Source organism: Bos grunniens, chromosome 8 (genome assembly GCF_055505025.1).
Source record: "Bos grunniens cultivar Pamir isolate PY7600 chromosome 8, Bosgru_T2T1.0, whole genome shotgun sequence".
In the NCBI taxonomy this organism is placed as follows: domain Eukaryota; kingdom Metazoa; phylum Chordata; class Mammalia; order Artiodactyla; family Bovidae; genus Bos; species Bos grunniens.
Window position 1 is genome coordinate 21,630,456 of NC_141172.1, and position 25,195 is coordinate 21,655,650.

The 25,195-nt window shown below is 41.8% G+C and overlaps 1 long non-coding RNA gene and 1 pseudogene across 1 annotated transcript; both read left to right on the forward strand.

Moving 5' to 3' along the window:
* The first annotated feature begins 5,774 nt into the window (after positions 1 to 5,774).
* On the forward strand, positions 5,775 to 13,301 carry LOC147366793 (uncharacterized). The gene is made up of 5 exons (XR_015169065.1): positions 5,775 to 6,052; positions 6,200 to 6,300; positions 12,049 to 12,303; positions 12,850 to 12,990; positions 13,176 to 13,301. It is a non-coding gene; the product is annotated as an uncharacterized LOC147366793 (long non-coding RNA).
* Positions 13,302 to 13,554: 253 nt separating this feature from the next.
* Positions 13,555 to 14,503, forward strand: LOC147366794 (interferon omega-1-like; annotated as a pseudogene).
* Positions 14,504 to 25,195: the final 10,692 nt, after the last annotated feature.

The following is a 25,195-nucleotide window of genomic DNA, read 5'->3' on the forward strand; positions in this document are numbered from 1 at the left end:
AAGAGAGATATATACAAAGTAGCAATTTTGAAAACATTACAGATGATTTTGCTTCCATTAAAGCCAGGAACTTAAAAGTACTGTTGTGGCATAAGAAAATATTTCAACTTGATGTGAGTTTAACACATATATTTTAAAAGATTTTTCAGACAATTAACATTACAGGAGAAATTTACCTTTTATATTAATATTGAATGAAATAATTTTCTCTTTCCCTTGGGGCTCCTTTAAGTCTCAGTCTTGTCCCCAAGTCTTCCTTCCCACTGGAGGGTCTCAATATCGAGTAGATTTCTGTCCGGATTGTAGACGCCTTTCCTGTTGTCCCTGAATTAGCCCCTTTCCCCAGAAACAGTCCTGAATCTGAAAACATACCACAACATGCTCTGATTTTCAGCCATCTGCTGCTGCTGCTAAGTCGCTTCAGCCCTGTCTGACTCTTTGCGACCCGATGGACTGCAGCCTACCAGGCTCCTCCGTCCATGGGATTTTCAAGGCAAGAATACTGGAGTGGGTTGCCACTGGATTTCCAGCCATCAATCGCAGCATAAACCGGCACCGGTGTGTTAAATCGCTCTGAGTAAAGTCTCCTCCCAGGAAGGGGAGGGTGGATACAAGGGCAGGTGCAGAAATTAAAGGCTCTGAGAGAAGCGGAGGCAAAGCTCCCCTGGGCAGTCCGGCCCGAAAAAGAAGTTTCCTTTCTGCTCGCACGGCCCCACGCGCTCCCTGGGCCCCGGCGGCGCCTCGCCCGGGTCGCGGCTCCTGCAGAGGGCGACCCCCGAGTTCTCCCCGTGGACCCGCCGCCCGAGTTAGCCGCTCTGTACCTGGAGGCGGGTCCAGCTGGGTTTGCGGCGCCGGTCTGTCAGTTACGGAGAGATCGGGCGCCCCCTCCCGGCCGTTGGGGCGCAGCAAAAGGAGCTCGGAGGGCTGCTTAGCTTAGTGCAGGACCTGAGCTGTTTCACTAAGGCCCAGGGGAAGTGCTGAGTTTCCGGACTCCTGTTTCCCTGCTGATGGCCATGGGGATGTTCTGCTCCATCCCTCACAATTCACCCGTTAGCATACGTCGTCTTCTAATCTTCCAGTCATTTCCCACATTCATGTAATTTGGTAGCATTAAGTATGCTTTACCTATATCCACAAGTACCATCAGCTTGGGGTTTTCTACAGAGGATTCACTGAAATGTTTGTAATCCAATCGGAGCAGGGGTCATAAATCTCAAGGATCTTGTCCATCATGTATCTCAATTTTATGGTGAGGATCACTTAACAATGTATGAGTCATCTTGGACACTTAAATACGATTATTTTATAATTATTAATTTTGTCAAGCACAGTTAGACTCTCAGTAATAACTACCACTTGATAATTTCATTTTGCTTCTTACACAAAATAATCAGGATACTTTGTAAGTCATTCAGCTTATCGAGAATCTGGAGGGAGACGTTAATGGAAATAAGAGATTTGTAACATTGAGGTATGAAACAACAAAGGGACATCTTGTGTTAGAAGTAAAAGAGGGAAATAAGCGAGAGTTCAGTACATGCAGTGTGCTCAGGGGTTTATGCTGTGGATAGAGAGTTTGGAATCTGACATATTAGGTTTTGAAATCTGGATTTGCAAATTCATTATTAGATTATTTCATTCAAATAAAGTCCTAGCAGGGGGCTCTTGGAAAGGAGAATATTAACTCAGTTTCACTGTGTTGGAAGGATTAAGTGAGTCCCTTCAGAGGCTAAGGAATTTGTCGCTGTTGTCACTGTCATTTCTGATGAACACTGATAGTCTGTGGAATTTGTCTGGTGAAAGTGTTAGTCGCTCAGTCGAGTCCGACTCTCTGTGACCCCATGAACTGTAGCCTGTCAGGCTCCTCTGCCCGTGGAATTCTCCGAGCAAGAACACTGGAGTGGATTTCCATTTCCTTCTCCAGGGGATCTTCCCGACTCAGGGATTGAACCTTGGTCTCCTGCATTGCAGGCGGATTCTTTACCATCTGAGCCACCAGGGAAGCCTGGTAGGTCCTTGGTAATTAGGTTCACAGTATAACATTTATAACATTTATTTAGTAAACAATTCATGATGGATGTGCCATAAAAAGTGAGGGTAGCATCAGGGAATATATTCTTTCTCCTTAAATAAATATCAAGAATGAAATAGATCCTAATGAATCCTTGCCATAAACACTATACCATAGTATCTTCTTATTACCATGTTACAGACTGAATGTGTGTGTGTTCCCCAAATTCATATATTGAAACCCTATCCCTCGAGACTCCCTGATGGTCCAGTGGCCAGGACTCCATGCTCCCACAGCAGGAAGCCTGAGTTGGATCTCTGGTCAGGGAAGTAGATCCTGCATGTGGCAAGCAGGATTTCCCATGGCCCAGGTAAAGATCCTGCATGAAGCAAGGAAGATCCAAGAAGCAGCATGCTTCAAATAACACCTGGCCCAGCCAAATAAGCACATAAAATAAATATTTTTAAAATTCTTAAAAAACCTGTAGAAACCCAACCCATCAATGTGATCATATCACAAACTGGAATATTAGGGAGATCATTAGGGTTAGCAATCAATAAAATTCAACTATTACTTTTAATATCATAATTTTACTGTTACCCAGATTAAGATCAGGATCTTTTGGAATCATTTCATTCCCTGTCATTCTAGTTTTTTCAAAGCATCTTCTCATTACCCAAGTGGATTTATTAACTACACAAATGCTAGGCAAGGCTGGTCTCCTAAACCCTGCCAGAAAGGGTTTGTGTTCTAGCAACTGGGGTTCTGATTGCCCGTCTCTCTTCCGTCTCCGCTTATACTGATCACATGTGGATTAAAGGAAAGGAAAATCAGCTAGCTGGTTTTACAAAGCTGAAGGCAGTCAACTGACCCAGAACTTGGCCTTCTTTGAGCTTCTGTAAGAAGCAGCCCTGTCCCAGTCTTTCTGTTGTTCATACTGACCTCATCCTTCCCCTCTGCCACAGCCACTCCCCAGCTGTGCTGCACTGCAGTGCAGTTTGCTAACTCAGAATAATACATCATTACATCAGGGGAAAACCACTTCCCTTCTTTCATACTCAGGACATTGAGACTTACCCTTGTTTTCTTCTTGCCCACAAAACAACTGTGGAATTTTACTTTCTAGGAAAGTTGCAAAGAGAAACAAAAACAAATCCAACATCTTGAAAGTGAAAGAGATGCAGCCTCTCTGGCTCTCTTTACTTCCCTTTCTTGTTCTCATCTCATCATGAAATACAACCAGAGCAGAGGCAGGAATACCAACATTGTCCAATAAATCACTAAGTGTATATAAAAAGTTTAAATGAAAAATTACACTCAAGTAAAGGAAAGAAGGCTATTTATCCTGATCTAGTACCCTTGGTCTCACTGCCCTGCAATCTCAGAGGAGACAGAAACAGGGAACAGAGGTGCCCAGTAGAATCAACTGCCTGAATCAATGACTGAGACTCATTAGATTCTGTGACATAAGCTTCCAATAAGAGACAATATCATCACTGAATCTCCTTCCTCCAGCTCAGAAACTCTGAGCAGAACAAGTGTTGAAGAGTTAAGTAAAAGAATTGAATAATAAAACCTATATTTGGCAAAGTAAATATTATTTAACTACTGAAAGTAAAATAATTGCAGTTGGAAACTCCTCCAACAACTTGCACAAAGACACTTTTGCTCTCAGCATCTGAGCACTGCTGACACTTTAGACACCTGGGGAAACGGGTCAGGAGAAGAAGAGGTCACCACTGAGAACTAGGGTCCTTCACACAAAAACTCCAGGGGAGAGGTTGGGGTTTTGGGAAGACAATTTATTTTCTCAATATATCAATAAGCCCTCCACAGAAAGAAGATTTTCGAGTCCTCAGGACATGCTGAGCCTGTCCTCAGGGAGGGAGTCCAGCATGTGAACAAGAGGACTCAGTCACTCCAGAGGACAGGGGGTGGCTCCTTGTGATCTCTCCCTGTGAGTGAGGTGCTGCTGGGAAAAACAATAATCCTGGATTTACAGTCTCCTCACCCATGTTCCCTGAGTAGAACCAGGATTCTGGTGGGGGTATTGGCCCATCTGTGGAGGACGACAGGTCTCCAGCAAGAAAATGGTGGAAAGAAAGGGTGATGTTTGTAATGGTCCTGCCCTCACGGTTCCCTGAAGGGCAGGGATCTGCAAGAACGTGTTCTAGAAGGAAGAGAAATGTGGGAGGAGTTCAAGGACTGATAATAATCAGCCTCTTCTATGAATCAAACACTAAAGAAAACTCATCATTTGTTTCCAAGAGCTTAACTTCCAGAATGATCTGGTAAATCCCTTATAAATATGAAAACCATAGAGCTGACAGAGCCTGGCTTCCTATGGAACCTAAGAGGGAAAAATGGAGCCTAAGAGCAAGCCAAAAATGTGTTCATGGATGAGAGGAGAGCAACATTTATGCATGAGAGATAAAGGGTAATAACGTGTGTAATTACAAATGTCCATCAATTCTGACTTAAAAGAAAATCCTTTCTCATTTGATTTAAAAATATCCATTTGGATGGGCACATCTGAAGTCACTGCTGCTGCTAAGTCACTTCAGTCGTGTCCGACTCTGTGCAACCCCATAGACAGCACCCCACCAGGCTCCACCGTCCCTGGGATTCTCCAGGCAAGGACACTGGAGTGGGTTGCCATTTCCTTCTCCAATTCTTGAAAGTGAAAAGTGAAAGGGAAGTACCTCAGAAAAAGGCAAAATTAATAGTCTAGAAGGAAGAAAATTTGACTGTATTGAGAATACATAACAAAAAACCAACAAAGGAAGTAAAAGTTTATAGAAATGATTAGAAAATGAAAACTACCATGTTCCCTATTTAATGACCTTGCTTAGAAAGCATGGCATCAGAGAACCTACCTCAAGGTTCTGCCGGGAGCCAGCATATTGCATATTGAGTGCAGCACTTTCCACAGCATCATCTTTCAGGATCTGGAATAGCTCAGCTGGAATTCTATCACTGTCGGGAGCCAGCGTGAGGAGCTCCACCCATGACAAATGTCACAAGGAAGGAGGCTCGGCATATGCAAAGGTGGGATTGAGCCTCAGGAGTCCCCCTGGAAATTCTCGAGCATCTACCCCTAAAACCAGAGTCTGCCTACTTTCTGCTTTGTGCTTTCACCTACACCTCTGCCTTTACGGGGGGCTGTCCCCCACTACCTCTCTCTGAAAAAAGAGTTAGCTTACAGCTCCAGTTAATAATTCCTGGGTGTGACAGTGTTTCAACCTACAAACTCCTTTGGAAATCCTCTAGCCTACCTGAATAGGTTTTTTCGGCCACATGTGATTGTTCAGAGCCTCCCAGCTGTGAGAGGGAGGAGATGTTCTAAACTGTCTAAACACAGATTCTTTTGAGTAGTTAAAAGATTGATTAGAAATTGTATTGGTGAAGGGTTTTTCACTTATTGAGCCAATGTTTGCTGCTAAGGCTCCGTACCCCTTACCTACTGTGTCCTTGGCAGTGTATTGATTGATATAATGGGTGTATAGAAATGTAAGTAGTAACTCAATGTTTGTAACCTTGGACCCTTGAGTTAATTCTTTTCTTGATTGAGCCCACCTCACCTTTGCCCTATAGGAATGCAGCTTTGTCCAATGTTTTTTTGGAGACTGGTGCCTGACTTTGGAATAATCACCTTTAGAGAAAAATAAGTTTCTTAAAATGTTAACAGGCCTCCTGGCCAGAAGATGATGTAAATCACCTGAACTTTTGCATATGATAAGTTTGAAAGCTTGGCTTCGATTAGGACCAGGAACTGCTGTCCTTGCATGACTCTACCCCTTCCCCCATTATCCTCTATGCATAACTTAAGGTATAAAAACTACTTTGGAAAATAAAGTGCGGGCCTTGTTCACCGAAACTTGGTCTCACCATGTCGTTCTTTCTCCCAAATTCTGGCTGAGTCTCCATCTGGAGCACGGAACCCGCCATGCTTGCTAATTATGCCTGGGCTTCTAAGATCCGACTGAGGAGGCCTCAGTGTCTCCTCTCCTTCGGGAGAACGGAAGGATGCCTGCGGCCTACGTAAGTGGTGCAAACTTCTTATCTTGAAGTTTTATTGGTCTCCCGTGTAAACCAAGCTACTCAGCCTCTTTTCTCCACTGAATTTCCTCACTGAGCTATCCTCATTCTATTACTCTTTATATCCTTAATTAACATTTAATTAAGCAGTTGTTTCCTGATCCTCGCGGACGCTGTCCCCCTCTTCGAATTCCCTGGATCCACCAGGGCTGGCCCCCGGCAAGTGGCGCCCGGAACAGGCTAATTCGAAGGTAGGTACCTCAGAAAAAGTGTTGAGAAAGTGTTGAATTGAAAAAGTGTTGAATTTACGGGACGGTAGGCCCCCACCCAGGGTGCCGCGGACCCCCCTGTAGGACAGACAGGGCAAGTAGTGGTGGGAAGTGTTAAAGGGGTTTGAGAGAAAACCCGGTTTTTATTGAAAGTGTCAAAGGGGTTTGAGATAAAACCCGGTTTCTAGAGTTAAAAGGTTGAAAGAAACCTGATCTTTGAAAACTAAACCTAAATCTTCTACTATACTTAATTTTCTGACATGGGTAACACTGAATCAAATGAAAGATAGCTCTTTATAGGAGTAATTTTGCAGTTATTAAGTAAGAGAGGAATCAAAGTTAAAAAATCTACCAATCATTTTTTTCATTTGTACAAGAACAGTGTCCTTGGTTTCCAGAAGAAGGTACTGTTAATTTAGATACTTGGGTGAAGGTTAAAAAAAACAACAACAACAACTAAAAACTTATCCTATAAATATGATTAAAACTGTTCTGGACCCCCATCATGAGGCTGTTGGATAACCTATGGGAGAGGCTATAACGGTGGATGGTAGTGGGTTTCCACCTTCTGCGCAGATCATATTTTCTGCCCTTGACGAAGGAAAGGAGGGAGACTGTGCTCTACCTCCGGAGGAAGGAGAGGGCTTACAGGACGCTGCGGCCGGGCGCCCTGGTGAGCCCCCTTCCCCCTCTACACAAACCTTTAAAAATTTATCCAACAATTTCTGATTTAAGGCGACTACCCCACCTCCGCTTGCACCTCCCAGGGCCTAGGAATTCCCCAGTTTACATCCAAAGCCTCCCAGAGCATTGCCTAAGGCTGAAAGAGATTTAAAAAAAAATTCTTTTAAACAAAGGGGCTTTTAAAGAATACACAATATACAGAGCCCGCTCCTTGCAGAAAAACCCCTCAGGGGGGCCTCACCCAAGCAAAAAAAAAAAAAAAAGAGAGAGAGAAAGAAAAATAAAAAGAAAAAAGTGAAAAAGAAAAAAGGAAAGAAAAATAATCGTAATAGAAAAGGATTCTACAAATAAAAAGTGTTTCTCTTATGACCAAGCAGAACGGTAAGGGGATTTAGCAATAGTATTAACCCCTGACATGCTGGTTGCTCCGATTCCAATGGGAGTGGCTGGCCCCCTACCTGAGGGCATTGTAGGACTTGAGCTAGGGCGTAGCTCGCTTTCTTTTCAAGAAATTTCCGTGGTGTATGATGTAGTAGATTCTGATTATATTGGAGAAATTAAAGTTTTGATCTCGCTGCCTACCAAAACTGTGCAAATTAACAAAGGTCAAAGAATAACACAGTTTTTGCTTTTACCTTATCAGACAGGAAAAAACTTGACTTCTCAAGCTAAGAGCCACAGAGCGTTTAGATCTAGTGATCTAGCCTTTTGGATACAGGACATTACAGCTTCTAAGCCTTTAAATTTAAAACGTCAGGGCTATTGGACACAGGAACAGACGTCTCTTAACATTTCCGGGAAAGACTGACCCAGCTCCTAGCCAACACATACTACTGAAAATGAGTTGGTGGGATTAGAGAAAGTGGTATGCGGGGTGGGAATGCTGTAGAGAAAAAGGTGAGGGAGAGTTTAAAACCTTGAAGAATAGTGAGTTCCCCGTTGCTGGAAGTATTCAAGCAAATATTAGATGGTTGCTTGTCATCTAAAAAGCTATAGACTAGATTTAGGTTACAAAACGATAACTGGAGAAGCTTATAAGCATGTTGTGCAACACCTCTTTACTTGCTTCTCATATTTAGGTCTGCCAAAAGTTTTAAAAACTGATAATGCCCCTTTGAAGCTGTGGAGAGATTGTTTACTAACTTTAAATGATTTCCAAAAATTATTAGGGGACATTAATTGGATATGCCCACATTTAAAACTGACTACTGCAGATTTAAAGCCTTTGTTTGATTGCTTAAAAATTGATCCTAATTCCAGTTCTAAGAGAAAGTTGACTAATGAGACAGAGTTAGCTCTTGTTAAAGTAGATGAGACTTTAAATGATCAGTTAATTAGGATTAATATTACCAAAAGATGAGATTAAATTATTCTTCCCACAAAACATACACCTACAGGGTGCTTGTGACAAAAAGGCCCATTGGTTCCATCTACCAGTGACCCCAAGAAAAATAGTTTTATCTTATCCCAGCTTGGTGGCACAATTAATTATAAAAGGAGGAAAAAAGAAGTGTGGAACTTTTTAGAAAAGAAGTAGCAAATATAATAATTTCACTCAATAAGGATCAACTGCAAGTCTTTTACAAAATAGTGATAATTGGCAAGTTGCCCTGATAGATTTCAGGGGTCAAATTTTGTTTCATTTGCCCTCAAGCCCCCACAGTAGTTAAAAGTTCAAAAATGTTAGATTGGCAGTTTGAGGATACCTGTGGAACTTTCCAACCCTATGTAGTTCCTATGCTCCCCTCTACCCTATGGGGGAGGGACATGCTGTCTCAAATAAGAGACACTCAGAGAAGGGTTTTCTCAATTTCTTAGTTATCAACAGGTGGTACAATTCACAATACTTTATATATTGTTATAAATATGTAATATAAATATATTTGCCTAATTACAGTTTGCCTAATTAGGTATGGGTATAAATAAAATATAATAAAGGTATACATAATTCTATTTATAGACCTATACTTAATTAATTTGTATATAAATTAATATGTATACCATATATGCGTATTATACATATACTGTATAATTAAATGTATATTGCAGTAATATAATGTGTGTGTGGCTGATATTAATTGGTATAGATTGATGTGCTGTGGTGATACATGTTCTATATACTGTATAATTATATATGTGTGACATGTACTATTGCAGTACATTGGTTTGTGTTGGTTGGTATTAGCTGTGTACGTGTTGTATTGCTGTAATATATATTACTTAACATATTACTTATAAAGATTAATTCAAGTATATTGATTATGTCAATAAGTTTATACTTGTTGCCATGTATAAATACATATATAAATACATTTTGCATTTAGGTATATCTGTATACCAAAATGAGATAAGGAGGTTGTATATTTATTATTTAAATTTATACAGAGACCTAAACTAAACATTAGACCTAAATTAACATATCTCTAAATTTATGTTGTTAAAATGTAAATTTTAAAAATTTAAAAAATTAAATTGACAACTGGTTGACAATTCCTTTGCCATAAAACCCCCATAGGTGTAATTTGGGTAGCCAGACAAAAAATTGGTTTTATGGCAAAACGGCCCCCTAGAGTGGGTCCATCTTCCCGCTCAAACTACAAAAGTAGCAGCTTCTTATCCAGGATTGACAGCTACTTTGATATTAAAGGAAAAAAGCGGAGCATTTAATTATTTGGTAAAGAGCCATCAGAAATTGTAATTCCATATAATAAAGAACAACTTGATGCTCTTCTAATGTTTGATGAGGATTGGCAGATTGCTATAGGAAATTATTTTGGCCAAATTTTGCATCATTTACCCTCACATGTTTTGCTGAATTTTATATCCAGACATCCAGTTATTTTTCCTGTCAGATGTAAACAATCTCCTATTCCAAATGCTCAGATAGCCTTTACTGATGGGTCAGCAAACGGTAAAGCCTCCATAGTTACTAAAAATCACCAAAAGGTTTTAGAAACACAGGAAACTTCAGCTCAAAGAGCTGAAATAACAGCAGTCATAGAGGCTTTTGCTATGTTTGCAGATGAGGAATTTAACCTTTATTCTGATTCTCAGTATACTGTCAGGTTGTTTCCACACATTGAAACTGCGGTTTTGCCTGAAAATAAAACTACCATATTTCATTTGTTAACTAAATTACAGCAACATATTTAGAAAAGAAATTAAATATTTTTCACTGGACACATTCGGGCTCATTCCAGATTGCCTGGCCCTTTAAATGGCTTTAATGATTTGGCTGACTTGTTAACCAGAAATACAGCGGCTACTGTGATTGAGGAGGCCAGAGCCTCTCACTCACTTCATCATCAATACGCTACTGCCTTAAGATATCAATTCCAAATTCCCAGAGAGACTGCTCGAGAGATTGTGTGTTCTTGCCTACACTGCCCCACTGTTTATGATAGTCTACCTATGGGAGTTGATCCTCGCGGTCTCAAACCTAACGTACTCTGGCAAATGGATGTAACTCATGTCTCTTTATTTGGAAAACTGTCCTTGGTTCATGTAACTGTGGATAACTTTTCTCACGTTATTATTGCAACTGCTCATACCAGAAAGGCAGTTTAAGATATGATACAACATCTCTTTACTCGTTTTTCATATTTGGGCCTACCAAAAGCTTTGAAAACTGACAATGCTCCTGCTTATACTTCTAAGTCTTTTCAGGAATTTTGTATAAAGTTTCAAATTTAACATAATACAGGCATCCCTTAGAATCCCCAGGGACAGACCATTGTTGAAAGAGCGTATCAAACATTAAAAATCCAAATTCAAAAACTAAAAGAAGGGGAGTTTAAGTATAGCTCTCCCCATCAAATCTTGCAACATGCTCTTTTCGTAATAAATATTCTAAATGCTAATCTGGCTGGAACTACGGCAATGCTTCATCATTGGTGCCTGGACCAATTAAATGCAAAACCATTAGTCAAATGGAAGGACCTCCTCTCAGGACAATGGAAGGGTCCTGACCCATTATTAACTAGCGGTCAAGGATGTGCTTGTATTTTTCCACAGGATGCAGATTCTCCAATTTAGATCCAGGACAGGTTGATTCGCCATGTTGCAGACCCCCAGACATCCAGTTCCCCCATTACTTCGATCACAAAAGAGGAGCCCGCCGGAAGGGGAGACAAGATAAACATCGAGATCCCAGCGAGACCGACGGGGCTGCTGCAGCATGAACTCCAACCAGAAAATAATTCTACTTATTCTGTTTTGGCTAGTCTACCCTCTCCTTATGTTTTTCTCTTTACCAATGATTCTGGAAAACTTAATGTACATGTGACTTTCACTGGTGGACCTAATATAGTAACTTGTGAACAATGTATGCTTTCATCTTGTTTGACCCCCCAATATAATGTTTGCTCTTTTGTGGTGTTACAACGCCCAGCCTATCTCATGATACCTGTGACAGTGACTAGCCACTGGTATGACAATTACGGCCTCGCCGTGTTACAACAACTACAAGATTTAATGCAACAACAGCAATTTGTGGACTTACTTATTTTAGGAATATCAGCTTTGATAGCAGCAGTTACTTCTGTTACTGAGGCAGCAATATCATTGACTCAACAGGTGCATACTGCCCAAAATGTTGATACTATGTCTAAAAATGTCTCTTTAACTCTAGCAACACAGGAAGTTATAGATAGAAAATTGGAGATGAGGGTAGATGCCTTGGAAGAAGCAATAATGCATATTGGGACTGAGTTACAGGCTTTAAAAGTGAAAATGGCTCTGTCTTGCCATGCTGATTACCGGTGGATATGCGTGACATCTTTAAAGGTAAACAAGGCAGATTATGAATGGGAAAAAATCAAAAATCATATCTCAGGTGTTTGGAACAGCTCTGACATTGACCTGGACTTAGGGAAACTTCATAATCAAATACAGACCCTGGAACACTCTCGACTGGATTTTACCGCCGCTGGAGCAGCTAATGACTTATTCCACACCTTCTCTAACTTTATTTCTGGAAAAAACATTCTGTCTAATATCTTTATATCTAATTTTGCTTCTCATAATCATTCTTCCTTGTATTGTCAGGATTCTTCAGCAGAACATTCAGAAGCTCGCGACTGAGCTGCATCTGGCTGTTTTAAGAAATAAAAAAGATGGAGAGGCTGGGAGCCAGCATATTGCATATTGAGTGCATATTGCATATTGAGTGCAGCACTTTCCACAGCATCATCTTTCAGGATCTGGAATAGCTCAACTAGAATTCTATCACTGCCAGGAGCCAGCGTGAGGAGCTCCACCCATGACAAATGTCACAAGGAAGGAGGCTCGGCATATGCAAAGGTGGGATTGAGCCTCAGGAGTCCCCCTGGAAATTCTCGAGCATCTACCCCTAAAACCAGAGTCTGCCTACTTTCTGCTTTGTGCTTTCACCTACACCTCTGCCTTTACGGGGGGCTGTCCCCCACTACCTCTCTCTGAAAAAAGAGTTAGCTTACAGCTCCAGTTAATAATTCCTGGGTGTGACAGTGTTTCAACCTACAAACTCCTTTGGAAATCCTCTAGCCTACCTGAATAGGTTTTTTCGGCCACATGTGATTGTTCAGAGCCTCCCAACTGTGAGAGGGAGGAGATGTTCTAAACTGTCTAAACACAGATTCTTTTGAGTAGTTAAAAGATTGATTAGAAATTGTATTGGTGAAGGGTTTTTCACTTATTGAGCCAATGTTTGCTGCTAAGGCTCCATACCCCTTACCTACTGTGTCCTTGGCAGTGTATTGATTGATATAATGGGTGTATAGAAATGTAAGTAGTAGCTCAATGTTTGTAACCTTGGACCTTTGAGTTAATTCTTTTCTTGACTGAGCCCACCTCACCTTTGCCCTATAGGAATGCAGCTTTGTCCAATGCTTTTTTGGAGGCTTGTGCCTGACTTTGGAATAATCACCTTTAGAGAAAAATAAGTTTCTTAAAATGTTAACAGCCCTCCTGGCCAGAAGATGATGTAAATCACCTGAACTTTTGCATATGGTAAGTTTGAAAGTCTGGCTTCGATTAGGACCAGGAACTGCTGTCCTTGCATGACTCTACCCCTTCCCCCATTATCCTCTATGCATAACTTAAGGTATAAAAACTACTTTGGAAAATAAAGTGCGGGCCTTGTTCACCGAAACTTGGTTTCCCCATGTCGCTCTCTCTCTCAAATTCTGGCTGAGTCTGCATCTGGAGCACAGAACCCGCCATGCTTGCTAATTATGCCTGGGCTTCTAAGATCTGACCGGGGAGGCCTCAGTGTCTCCTCTCCTTTGGGAGAACGGAAGGACGCCTGCAGCCTACGTAAGTGGTGCAAACTTCTTGTCTTGAAGTTTTATTGGTCTCCCGCATAAACCAAGCTACTCAGCCTCTTTTCTCCACTGAATTTTCCTACTGAGCTATCCTCATCCTATTACTCTTTATATCTTTGATAAAATATTTAAATAAATAGGTCACCGGCACCGTCCCCGCTTCAAATACCCTGGATCAGCCGGGGCTGGTCCCCGGCAGGGTTCCACCAGACACCGTCTCAGCCAGGCCAGCCACAGCTTCATCTTCCCCATGGCCTTCATGCTCTCTCTATTGATGGCCCTGGTGCTGGTCAGCTACGGCCCGGGAGGATCCCTGGGCTGTGACCTGTCTCAGAACCACGTGCTGGTTGGCAGGCAGAACCTCAGGCTCCTGGACCAAATGAAGAGACTCTCCCCTCGCTTCTGTCTGCAGGAAAGAAAAGACTTCGCTTTCCCTCAGGAGATGGTGGAGGGTGGCCAGCTCCAGGAGGCCCAGGCCTTCTCTGTGCTCCATGAGATGCTCCAGCAGAGCTTCAACCTCTTCCACACAGAGCCTCCTCTGCTGCCTGGGACACCACCCTCCTGGAGCAGCTCCGCACTGGACTCCATCAGCAGCTGGATGACCTGGACGCCTGCTTGGGCCCAGTGACGGGAGAGGAAGACTCTGCCCTGGGAAGGATGAGCCCCACACTGGCCATGAAGAGGTACTTCCAGGGAATCCATGTCTACCTGAAAGAGAAGGAATACAGCGACTGCGCCTGGGAAATCGTCAGATTGGAAATCATGAGATCCTTGTCTTCATCAATCAACTTGCAAGAAAGGTTAAGAATGATGGATGGAGACCTGAACTCACCTTGACATGACTCTCACTGATTAAGATGCCACATCATCCTTATTTACTCACCTGGGGTCATTTCAGAAGACTCTGAATTCTCCTTTAGCCACCAAATTTATTGAATTAACTCAGCCAATACATGTCAGTAGTAATAAGCAATTAGATACAAAAGTAATCATGTGAAGGTGTATCAATCCATAAGCAATGATTGCCCTGATGTTATTTATTTATTCTTTATTTAGCTAATGTAATATTTTATCTCATCATATTTATACTTTCATATAAAAGATGTGTATGTTTACTTTGTATTAAAATTTAGAAAACATATTTCCCTGTTTCATTAAAATTGTTGTTTTTTTATTTATTAAATAGTCATCAAGATAAATTTCTTGTTTATATTTTGAAAACCTAAATCCTTATTTTCTCTGCATATACCTATCACAAAATAGTATTTGTTCACTTTATTCTGTGGAACATTTCTATTATTTTCTAGGAAATGTTTGTCAAAAGGTGGAATTCTGAGAATTTTCTGTGGGTGCAGTTGTTAGGACTCTGAGTTTTTCCTTCAGGGAGCCTTGGTTGAGGAACTTATATCCTATAAGCTGTGGAGGGTGCCAAAAAAAACAATTTAGAAAGGAAATTATGAAATTGTAGAAAATGGTTAGTCTTGCTGTCATAGGCATAACTAATTTATACCCACTCATTAAAGAATGGTTGATATACATATCTGAGGGAAGCAGTCACCTCCTGCAGGAAAGCTGATGACGTACGGTATTGACTGGCTGCTCCTGACTCCTATTCCTCTGCCTCCCTTCTCCTCAGTAGTGCCTTACTGAGCAATTCACTCTGTTACACAATACCTTCACTGCCTCCACACTGGAGCTCTGTTCTGTGCTGGTTTCTAGCTGCATGGTGTAGTCAGAGTGGAAGCCACAGGAAGACAGCCCAAGTGAAAGGAGTGTTCTAGAAATTTCAAAACCTCTGAATCCCAGCTCTGCTGTTTACCAACAGTGTGACCCTGAAAAATCTCACAAACACAACAGGTCAGTTTGCTCATCTTTAATACGGGGACAATAAGAGTAGTTTTCATACAATTACTGCTTGGATTCAATGAGTCCATATCACACAAGAGGCATCAAGCACTCCTGGCAGAAATTATCAGGACCGTGAGAATCACAGAGTGTCTGCCCTCAGGGAGGAGACAGGACAGCCGCCCTGAGACAGAGACTGGAGGGCAGCATGGAAAGGTGCTGGCCCCTGACAAAGGTATTTTCTTTTCCACTTGGGTGCTAGTTTCACAGTGCTCTCAGTGTGAGAACGTTCCTTTGCTGTATGCTGAAGAGCATTCCAATTTCTAGGTTTCATACTTCTAAAAGCATTGCTATGAGTTCATAAAAAACTCTGAGAAAGATGAATTGGTAGAAAATGCTTGATCTAACATAAATACGATACTAGGGAAAGAATAGAGATCGCATATCAGTGCAGATAATCAAACACAAGCAGAGGCAGGAAGGAAAGAGCAGGGACTGTGAAGTGTGTGGTTCTGCTCTCCAGTTCTGGGCTGTCCCAGGTTGGATCCTAGTTCTCCTTTCCATAAAATCCCTTGTCCATACTTGCTGGCAATGTCACCTCCTGGAGCCTCTGTTCTGCTACTGAAAGAACAAAACCCAACAAATGGTTCAGAAGCCAGTTTTACCTCTTTTCATACTAAAGAAGTGAGAAACATGATTAATGAATGAAGTGCTTGATTTTCGGCAACCTCCAAGGAGACTCACACCAAGGGCCACCTTCCAGAATTGCTGCTGCTAGTACCCTTGTCCCCAGGGCAAGCCATTGCTGACCCACACTTCCATAGGAGACTCCAACCTTAGGAGGTGGGTCTGGTTCAGTCTCCTGTGGGGTCACTGCTCCCTTCCCCTGGGTCTTGGTGCATGCAAGATTATGTTTGTCCCCTGCAAGAAGAGTCTCTCCCACAGTCCTGTGGAAGTCCTGTAAACAAATCCCACTGGTGTTCAGAGTCAGATTGCCTGGGGATTCCCACTCCCTTTGCAGGCTTGCAAGCATGGCATGAGGCTCAGAACCTTCACACCAGTGGGAGAACTTTTCTGGTATTATTGTTTTCCAGTTTGTTGGTTTCCCATCTGGCAGAGACGGGATTTATTTTTATTGTGCTTGAGTGCCTCCTGCATCTCATTGTAGTTTCTTCTTTGTGTCTGGACATGGGACATCCTTTTTCGGCAGCTCCAGAGTCCTCCTCTGGATTGTTGTTCAACAGCTAGTTGTGATTCCAGTGCTCTTGCAGGAGATGAGTGCATGTCCTTCTACTCTGCCATCTTGAACCAGAAGCTAAGCCAAAACTTTGATATTTGACCATTTGAAATATGCTGAACTATCTCATTCACACCCACCATATATTTATTCACCACCACGGACGTATGTGTGGCTAAGATTTGAACAGGGCATTAAAACTGGAAATAGGTATGTTGTCTGTCTTCAAATAGTATGATTTTCTAAGAAAGATTTTAAAAATCAATATGTCAATCTGCTGCACAGAAAACATTTTTATTGAGGTATATCCAAGTTCCTGCAGTAACAAGGGTTCATTTATAAAAATTGATCAACAAGGATCCCACCAATTTATACATTTCATTTACCATATTTCAACTTTTATTATTTTAAGAATTTCCTATAATCTGTACTTTTCAAGATCAAAGTCTTTCTTTTCATTTTAAACACCCCTCTTCCACACACATCCTCCATCAGGACCTTCTAACTGAGAGTCACTTAAATGGGGAGGAATTGACTCCCCAGAGCAGGAGCAAGTCTCCATTTCTTATTCCAACCCAGCATCCTGCACAATGGTAGGATACTACTGGTCCTCAGGGTTGTCAATAAATTATAAGTGTAATAATGATAATAATAATAATGATAAGCTTAAAAGAGTTTTACCAGTTAAACTGTTGAAAATGAAAATCTTGCTGCATTTTTTTGTTTTTATTTTTTGTGGGTTACTCTTGTTTTCTCAGGTGACCAGTATATTTGTTATCTGGGCACATCTTTAGTTTTCCCTCAATTTCCTGCATCATTTCGTCCAGTCAATTTTTCTGTCCTATGCTACTGTTTTCTCAGCTTTAAAATAAGGATATGGGAGTGGATATGTGTGTACTTATAGCTGGTTTACTTGTTGTACAGCAGAAATCAACACAACATTGTAAAGCAATTATTCTCCAATTAAAAACAAAATAGGGATAATGAGACTATAATGAGATAATAATACTCCATTCAATATACCATCTCATGTTCTGTACTCTATATGATGTTAATATAACAACTTACAAAATTAACTTAAATGAGTAGATTATATAAAGCATCAGGGCCACATTAAACATGTGAGAGTTGTTACTGTGACAACAGTGTATATAAAGGTGTATAAAAAGGTTTCGCCATTATTTCATGTCTACCCTAAAAATGATTATACCTTATCTGTGCCTTGTCAACTCTAATTTTTAATGCAAAAATTCTACCTCTGCAACTTAGAATAAATTAATCTTTTCTAGTATTATACAAAACATATCTATACATTTTGAAATTTTACTAGCAAATAAAATAATCACAGGAGTGTACCAAGCACACCGCGATGTTTAGTGGGCATCAAATCAATATGCAATCAGTGCATTTGGCATATAAGATGCTTATTAGGTAAGAAATGGTGTGTTAAGTGTAAACCTACATTATGCTGAAATAAAAAACATCTTGATTGTGAATTTTAAAGCACTTATCTGTAGGAAATGACATTTTTAAAAAGTTAATAAAACTCTCCAGTGCAAAACTGTGTATAAATTTGAAAGCTTAACATAAGATCCTTAGTTAAAGGAAATGAAAAGAAAAAAAGATTTTGAAAATTGAGATTAATTATTTAAGGTATCTACTGGGTCATAAGTTTCTCAAATATGGCTTTCGCTCAATTGAACTGAGATGAACAAAGAAGTAATTTTGAAAACATTACAGATGATTTTGCTTGCACTGAAGCAAGGAACTTAAAGTTTTGTTTTGGCATAAGGAATATTTAGATTTGGTGTGAGTTTCAGACTTCTTTATACATTTTAAAATATTTTCAACTACTTGAACGTTGCAGGAGAAATTAACCATTTATATTAAATAAAATCATTTTCCCTTTCCCCAGGGGCTCCTGTAAGTCTCAGTCTTGTTCTCAAGTCTTTCCACTGGATGGTCCCAATATCTAGATTACTGTCCAGAATGCATGTTGACGTCCATTAATGGACCGGAACCTGGTGGTCCGGAGTCGACCGATAAGAAAGTAAAGGAGAGAGAAAGAGGCTGATATTCCTTGGTTTACGCAGAAAGCCAATAAAGTCCCTGACGCAGGGCTTGCTCTGATCACAGAGGCCTCAGGCGCCCTCTCCATGGGGTGAAGTCACAAAGCGCCTTCTCGAGAGGGTCTTAGAAGCCCGGGCAGGAAAGTGAACTCAGAGAGCCTCTGCACTCCAAAGAAATAGTCTGGGAGAGAGAGAGAGAAAGCAAGACATGGGGAGCAAAGCTCTAATGGATCAAGGATGTTTTATTCAACATTGTGTAGGTATTTATACCATCTTACAAGATAGCTATTTTCAGCAGACATAAAAATCAAAACTTACAAGGAAACATGAGGTCATCCATATGAAAGAGAGAGGGTTGTAAATAACCACTTCTACCATACGGTTCATAAAAAGGAAGAGGGTACTTATCATGGAATAGAAAAACTAACTAAGGAAATGCCTGGATTCCTCGGCCCCCAGAAGAGGCTTGCCTCTCCACTAAATTCCTGAATATTCAGGAAATAACAAGGAACAGAGAATTCCTGACAGATCCAAAACAGCACACATGAAGCCTCCTGTTAAATGCTTTCTGACAAATGTAGATGCCTTTCCCCTTTCCCCCAATTAGTCTTTTCCCCCAGAAACAACCTGAAATCTGAAAACATACCACAATATGCTCAGATTTCCAGCCATCAGTCGCAGCATAAATGGGCACCAGTGTAAACCTCTCTGGCTAAAATCTCCTCCCAGGAAGGGGAGGATGGACTCAGGGGCAGGTGCAGAAATCAAGTTCTGAGTGAAATCCCTGCAAAGCTCCCCTGGGCCATCTGGCCCGAAAAGGAAGTTTGCTCACTGCTCCCGAGGCCCCAGGCTCTCCCTGGGCCTCAGCAGCACCTAGCTCAGCTGGAGGCTCCTGCCTACACAGACTCCCTGGTTCTCTCGGTAGATGTGGCACTGGAGTTCCAGGCGGTGTACCTGGAGACAGGTCTGCTGGGGGAGCAAGGCCAGTTGCTCCATTTCAGGGAGTTCTGTGGTGCCCTCCCAGTCGCTGGGGCGCAGGAAAGACAGATTTGAGCATCTTGTTGAGCTGGAGCCGTGGGACCCAATTTCACTGAAGTGCTGATTTTGGTGGCTTCCTGGTCTCTCAGAGGGTGGCAATGGTGATGATCACCATTCTCCAGGGCTGGAGAACATCACCCTCCGTGTCATCAGGGAAGGGCTTGGCATCTGGTGAGCTTGGTGATGCTGCAGGTGTTGGGCTGTGCCAGCCTTTATCCAGCTTTTCCCAGCACCTTCCCCCAAATAAGATCTTTAAATAGGCCAGAAAGGTCACTTTCTACATTTTTCTCAATTTTGTCTCCACTGAAAACTTTTCCCTTCTATTCTGGGCATCAGAGAATGTCACAGCTTCGATGCTTCCTTTGTGTTATTACACTGGAAATGAAATATACTCATGGAAATGTCTCAATCCAAAAGGAGATATTCATCTATATGAGTCAACTCAGCTTGAAAGAAAAACCTGAGGCTCAATCTCTCTTCTTTAGTCTAAAAGAGAACTTAGAGGTGTGACTCCATAATCTATTGTGACAGTTTTTAAATTGCACCAATTTTTAAATTGCCACATCTCTCTGCATTTCCTTTTTACGTGTCTAATACATAAGGTTTGAATTCTTCAGTTATTTACAGGACTATTGCTCCTGTGTTCTAGTGGTCTACAGATAATAGTGGCATAATAATGAACATGGGTTAATTCATAGAGTTCTCTTCATTATCTCATCAAACTGTGCTGACCACGTACACATATGTGACAATGTGCTTGGCGATGTGGATTCCAGGAGCATCAGGAGGGGATCATGACTCCTCTCCTGGGAGCAGGGGAGAAGACTTTGGAGGCAGGATGAGGAGGAAGGAGGCAGCACGTGCTCAGAGCAGCTGAGGGCCGGTACTCAGAGCTGATGAAGAAGAGGGACTGGGAACAGCAGGAAGCTCTACTCTCACACAATCTAGGGCTCCTGAGTATAGCCAACACCGGAGGTTCATTTCGTTTTCTAAAACATCAAGACGACTTGAGTAGCAGTCACAGAGGACATCCTTTACTTCAAATAATACAAAGTTTGCAAATTAGGCTAAGAATGTGGAACTTAGAGAATGATAGCAATCTTTCATGTCAATATAGCCAATAGTAACCTCTTTACTCCACCCTCAGTCCATCCAAGAGAAGCTTTGAGTGCAAGTTTCTTAACACAGTCAAGGGTCTGCATGTTGAATCCCTAAGTGTTCATTCTAGGAGAGGGAATGCCTGCAGGACTATGAAGAGCCCAGGAGCCCAAGTTTCCTCCCTTTTGAGCAGGGCCTTGTACATAATGGAGAGAAATCCTACAGCACTTGAAGTTCTTTGCTGAGGAAGAGATTCTAGGAAAATTGTCCACTCTCCTAGAATTTTGATGTTTTGTTCCTGGTCAGGGAACTAGATCCTACGGGCCACAACCAAGACTTCCCATGCCACAAGTAAAGATCCTATCTGAGGCAAGGAATATGGAAAAGCCAGCATGCCGCAACCAAGACCTGGCACAGCCAAATACATGCATAAAATAAATGCATTTAAAATTATTTAAAAAACAAAACAAAACAAAGACACCCAACTCATCAATGTGATCATATCACAAGGTGGGATATTAGGGAGACTAGGGTTATAATCAATAAAATTCAGGTGTCAGTTTTAATATCATAATTATTGTTACACAGATTAAGATCAGGATCTTTTGGAATCATTTCATTCCCTTTCATATTAGTTTTTTCAAAGCAACTTCTCATTGACCAGGTGGATTTGTCACAGATGCACAGCAAGGCTGGTCTCCTTGACCCTGTGAGAGAGGGTTAGTGTTCTAGCAGTGGGGGTTCTGATTGCTGTCTCCCATGAGCTGGTGCACTTCTTCGTTCTCCCCTTATACACACCACATATGGATTAAAGGAAAGAAAAATCAGGTGGCTGGTCTTACAAAGCTGAGGGCAGTCCACAGACTCAGGACTTGGCCTTCTGTTTGAAGCAGCCGTGTCCCAGCCTTTCTGTTGTTCATATTGACCTGATCCTTCCCCTCTGCCACAGCCTAGGCCCCAGCTATGCTGCATGAAGTTTGCTAACCCAGAATACATCACTGTGTCAGGGAAAGCCACTTCCTTTCTTTCATATTCATGACATTGAGACTTACCCTTGTTTTCTAGTTGCCCACAAAACAACTATGGAACTTTACTTTCTAGCAAAATTGCAAAGAGAAACAAAAAAAAATCTAACCTCTTGAAAGTGATGCAGCCCCTCTGCTTTTCTTTACTTCCCTTTCTTGTTCTCACCTCATACTGAATTACAACCAGAGGAGGAGCAGTGAAATGAATCTTGTCCAATAAGTCACTAAGTGAATATAAAAAGTTTAAATTAAAAATTACACTCAAGGAAAGAAGGCTATTTCTCATGATCTAGCATGCTGGGTCTCACTGCCCTGCATTCTCAGAGGAGATAGAGACAAAGGAACAGAGATGCCAGGTGGAATCAACTGCCTGAACAAATGGCTGTAACTCACTAGATTCTGTTACATACGCTTCCAACAAGAGACAACACCAGCACTGAATCTCCTTCCTCCAGCTCAGAAACTCTGAGCAGAACAAGTGTTGAACAGTTTAAATAAAAGAGTTGAATAATAAAAACTATACTTGGCAAAGTAGATATTATTTATCTACTAAAAGCAAAGCAGAATGGGAAAGACTAGGGATCTCTTCAAGAAAGTTAGAGATACCAAAGGAATATTTCATGCAAAGATGAGCTCAATAAAGGACAGAAATGGTATGGACCTAACAGAAGCAGAAGATATTAAGAAGAGATGGCAAGAATACACAGAACTGTACAAAAAAGATCTTCATGACCCAGATAAGCACAATGGTGTGGTCACTGACCTAGAGCCAGACATCCTGGAACGTGAAGTCAAGTGGGCCTCAGAAAGCATCACTACGAACAAAGCTAGTGGAGGTGATGAAATTCCAGTTGAGCTATTCCAAATCCTGAAAGATGATGCTGTGAAAGTGCTGCACTCAATATGCCAGCAAATTTGGAAAACTCAGCAGTGGCCACAGGACTGGAAAAGGTTAGTTTTCATTCCAATCCCAAAGAAAGGCAATGCCAAAGAATGCTCAAACTACCACACAATTGCACTCATCTCACATGCTAGTCAAGTAATGCTCAAAATTCTCCAAGTCAGGCTTCAGCAATATGTGAACCGTGAACTTCCTGATGTTCAAGCTGGTTTTAGAAAAGGCAGAGGAACCAGAGACCAAATTGCCAACATCCGCTGGATCATGGAAAAAGCAAGAGAGTTCTAGAAAAACAACTATTTCTGCTTTATTGACTATGCCAAAGCCTTTAACTGTGTGGATCACAATAAACTGTGGAAAATTCTGAAAGAGATGGGAATCCCAGACCACCTGATCTGCCTCTTGAGAAATTTGTATGCAGGTCAGGAAGCAACAGTTAGAACTGGACATGGAACAACAGACTGGTTCCAAATAGGAAAAGGAATTCATCAAGGCAATATATTGTCACCCTGTTTATTTAACTTATATGCAGAGTACATCATGAGAAACGCTGGGCTGGAAGAAACACAAGCTGGAATCAAGATTGCCAGGAGAAATATCAATAACCTCAGATATGCAGATGACACCACCCTTATGGCAGAAAATGAAGAAGAACCAAAGAGCCTCTTGAGGAAAGTGAAAGTGGAGAGTGAAAAAGTTGGCTTAAAGCTCAACATTCAGAAAACTAAGATCATGGCATCCGGTCCCACCACTTCATGGGAAATAGATGGGGAAACAGTGGAAACAGTGTCAGACTTTATTTTTCTGGGCTCCAAAATCACTACAGATGGTGACTGCAGCCATGAAATTAAAAGACGCTTACTCCTTGGAAGGAAAGTTATGACCAACCTAGATAGCATATTCAAAAGCAGAGACATTACTTTGCCAACAAAGGTTCGTCTAGTCAAGGCTATGCTTTTTCCTGTGGTCATGTATGGATGTGAGAGTTGGACTGTGAAGAAAACTAAGTGTGGAAGAATTGATGCTTTTGAACTGTGCTGCTGGAGAATACTCTTGGGAATCTCTTGGACTGCAAGGAGATCCAACCAGTCCATCCTAAAGGAGAGCAGTCCTGGGTGTTCATTGGAAAGACTGATGCTGAGGCTGAAACTCCAATACTTTGGCCACCTCATGCGAAGAGTTGACTCATTGGGAAAGACTCTGATGCTGGGAGGGATTGGGGGCAGGAGGAGAAGGGGACGACAGAGGATGAGATGGCTGGATGGCATCACTGACTCGATGGACGTGGGTATGAGTGAACTCTGGGAGTTGGTGATGGACAGGGAGGCCTGGCGTTCTGCAGTTCATGGGGTCGAAAAGAGTTGGACATGACTGAGCGACTGATCTGATCTGAAAAGCAAGATGATTGGATTTGGAAATTCCTTCACCAACTTACACAAACACATTTTTGCTCTCAGCATCTGAGCACTGCTGATATTTTGGACACCTTGGATCAGGAGAAGAGGAGGTCACCATCAAGAACTAGGGTCCTTCACAGAAACACTCCAGGTGAGAGGATGGGGTTCAGGAGGACAATTTATTTTCCCAACAAATAAACAAGCCCTACTCAGAAGGCGATTTTGAGGCCACAGGATGTGGTGAGCCTGTCCGAGAGAGGGAGTCCAGCAGGTGAGGAAGGGACTCTGTCACTCAGAGGAGAGGGGGTGGCTCCATGTGATCTCTCCCTTCTGAGTGAGGTGCTTCTAGAAAATACAATTATCCTGGATGTAGAGACTCCTCACCTGCCAGGGTCCAGCCCCGGCTGATCCAGGGTATTCGAAGCGGGGATGGTGTCGGCGAGGATCAGGATACAATAGTTTCAATTAGATATTAATTAGAGATATAAAGAGTAATAGAATAAGGATAGCTCAGTAGGAAAATTCAGTGGAGAAAAGAGGCTGAGTAGTTTGGTTTACGCAGGAGACCAATAAAACTTCAAGATAAGAAGTTTGCACCACTTACATAGGCTGCAGGCGTCCTTCCGTTCTCCCGAAGGAGAGGAGACACTGAGGCCTCCCCGGTCGGATCTTAGAAGCCCAGGCAAAATTAGTAAGCATGGCGGGTTCCGCGCTCCAGATGGAGACTCAGCCAGAGTGAGAGAGAGAGCGACATGGGGAGACCAGTCTTTCGAGGAACTGATCCCAATTCCTTATTTTCCATGGTCTACTTTTATACACTGAGATGTTATGCAAAAGTCACGCAGGGTCAGCAGTCCTGACTTTTATCAAAGTCAGGTGCTTCATACAAATGTATACAGAGGTCTTAGGGGTGTTACATCATCTTCTGGCCAGGGGGCCTGCTGACAATTTATGACCCTCTCCTTGTGACAGCGGTCAGTTAACCAGGACACTTATTTCTCCAGGGGTGATTATTCTTAAAACAGATGCCACCCAAATAAAGTTACATTCCTATAGGGTGAGGGTGTAGTGGGTTTTAGTTAAGGAAAGAATTTACTTAGCCTAAGGTCTAACGTGATTAATATCAAAGGTTAATACTTATTTCTTCTATATATTCATTAATGTGTGTAAGGGCAGGGGGTGTGGAGACTTAGCAACAAACATTGGCTCAATAAATAAAAAACCTTTCACCAATACAATTTCTAATCAACCCACTATACTTATACTAATAGTTTTCTAACTTCT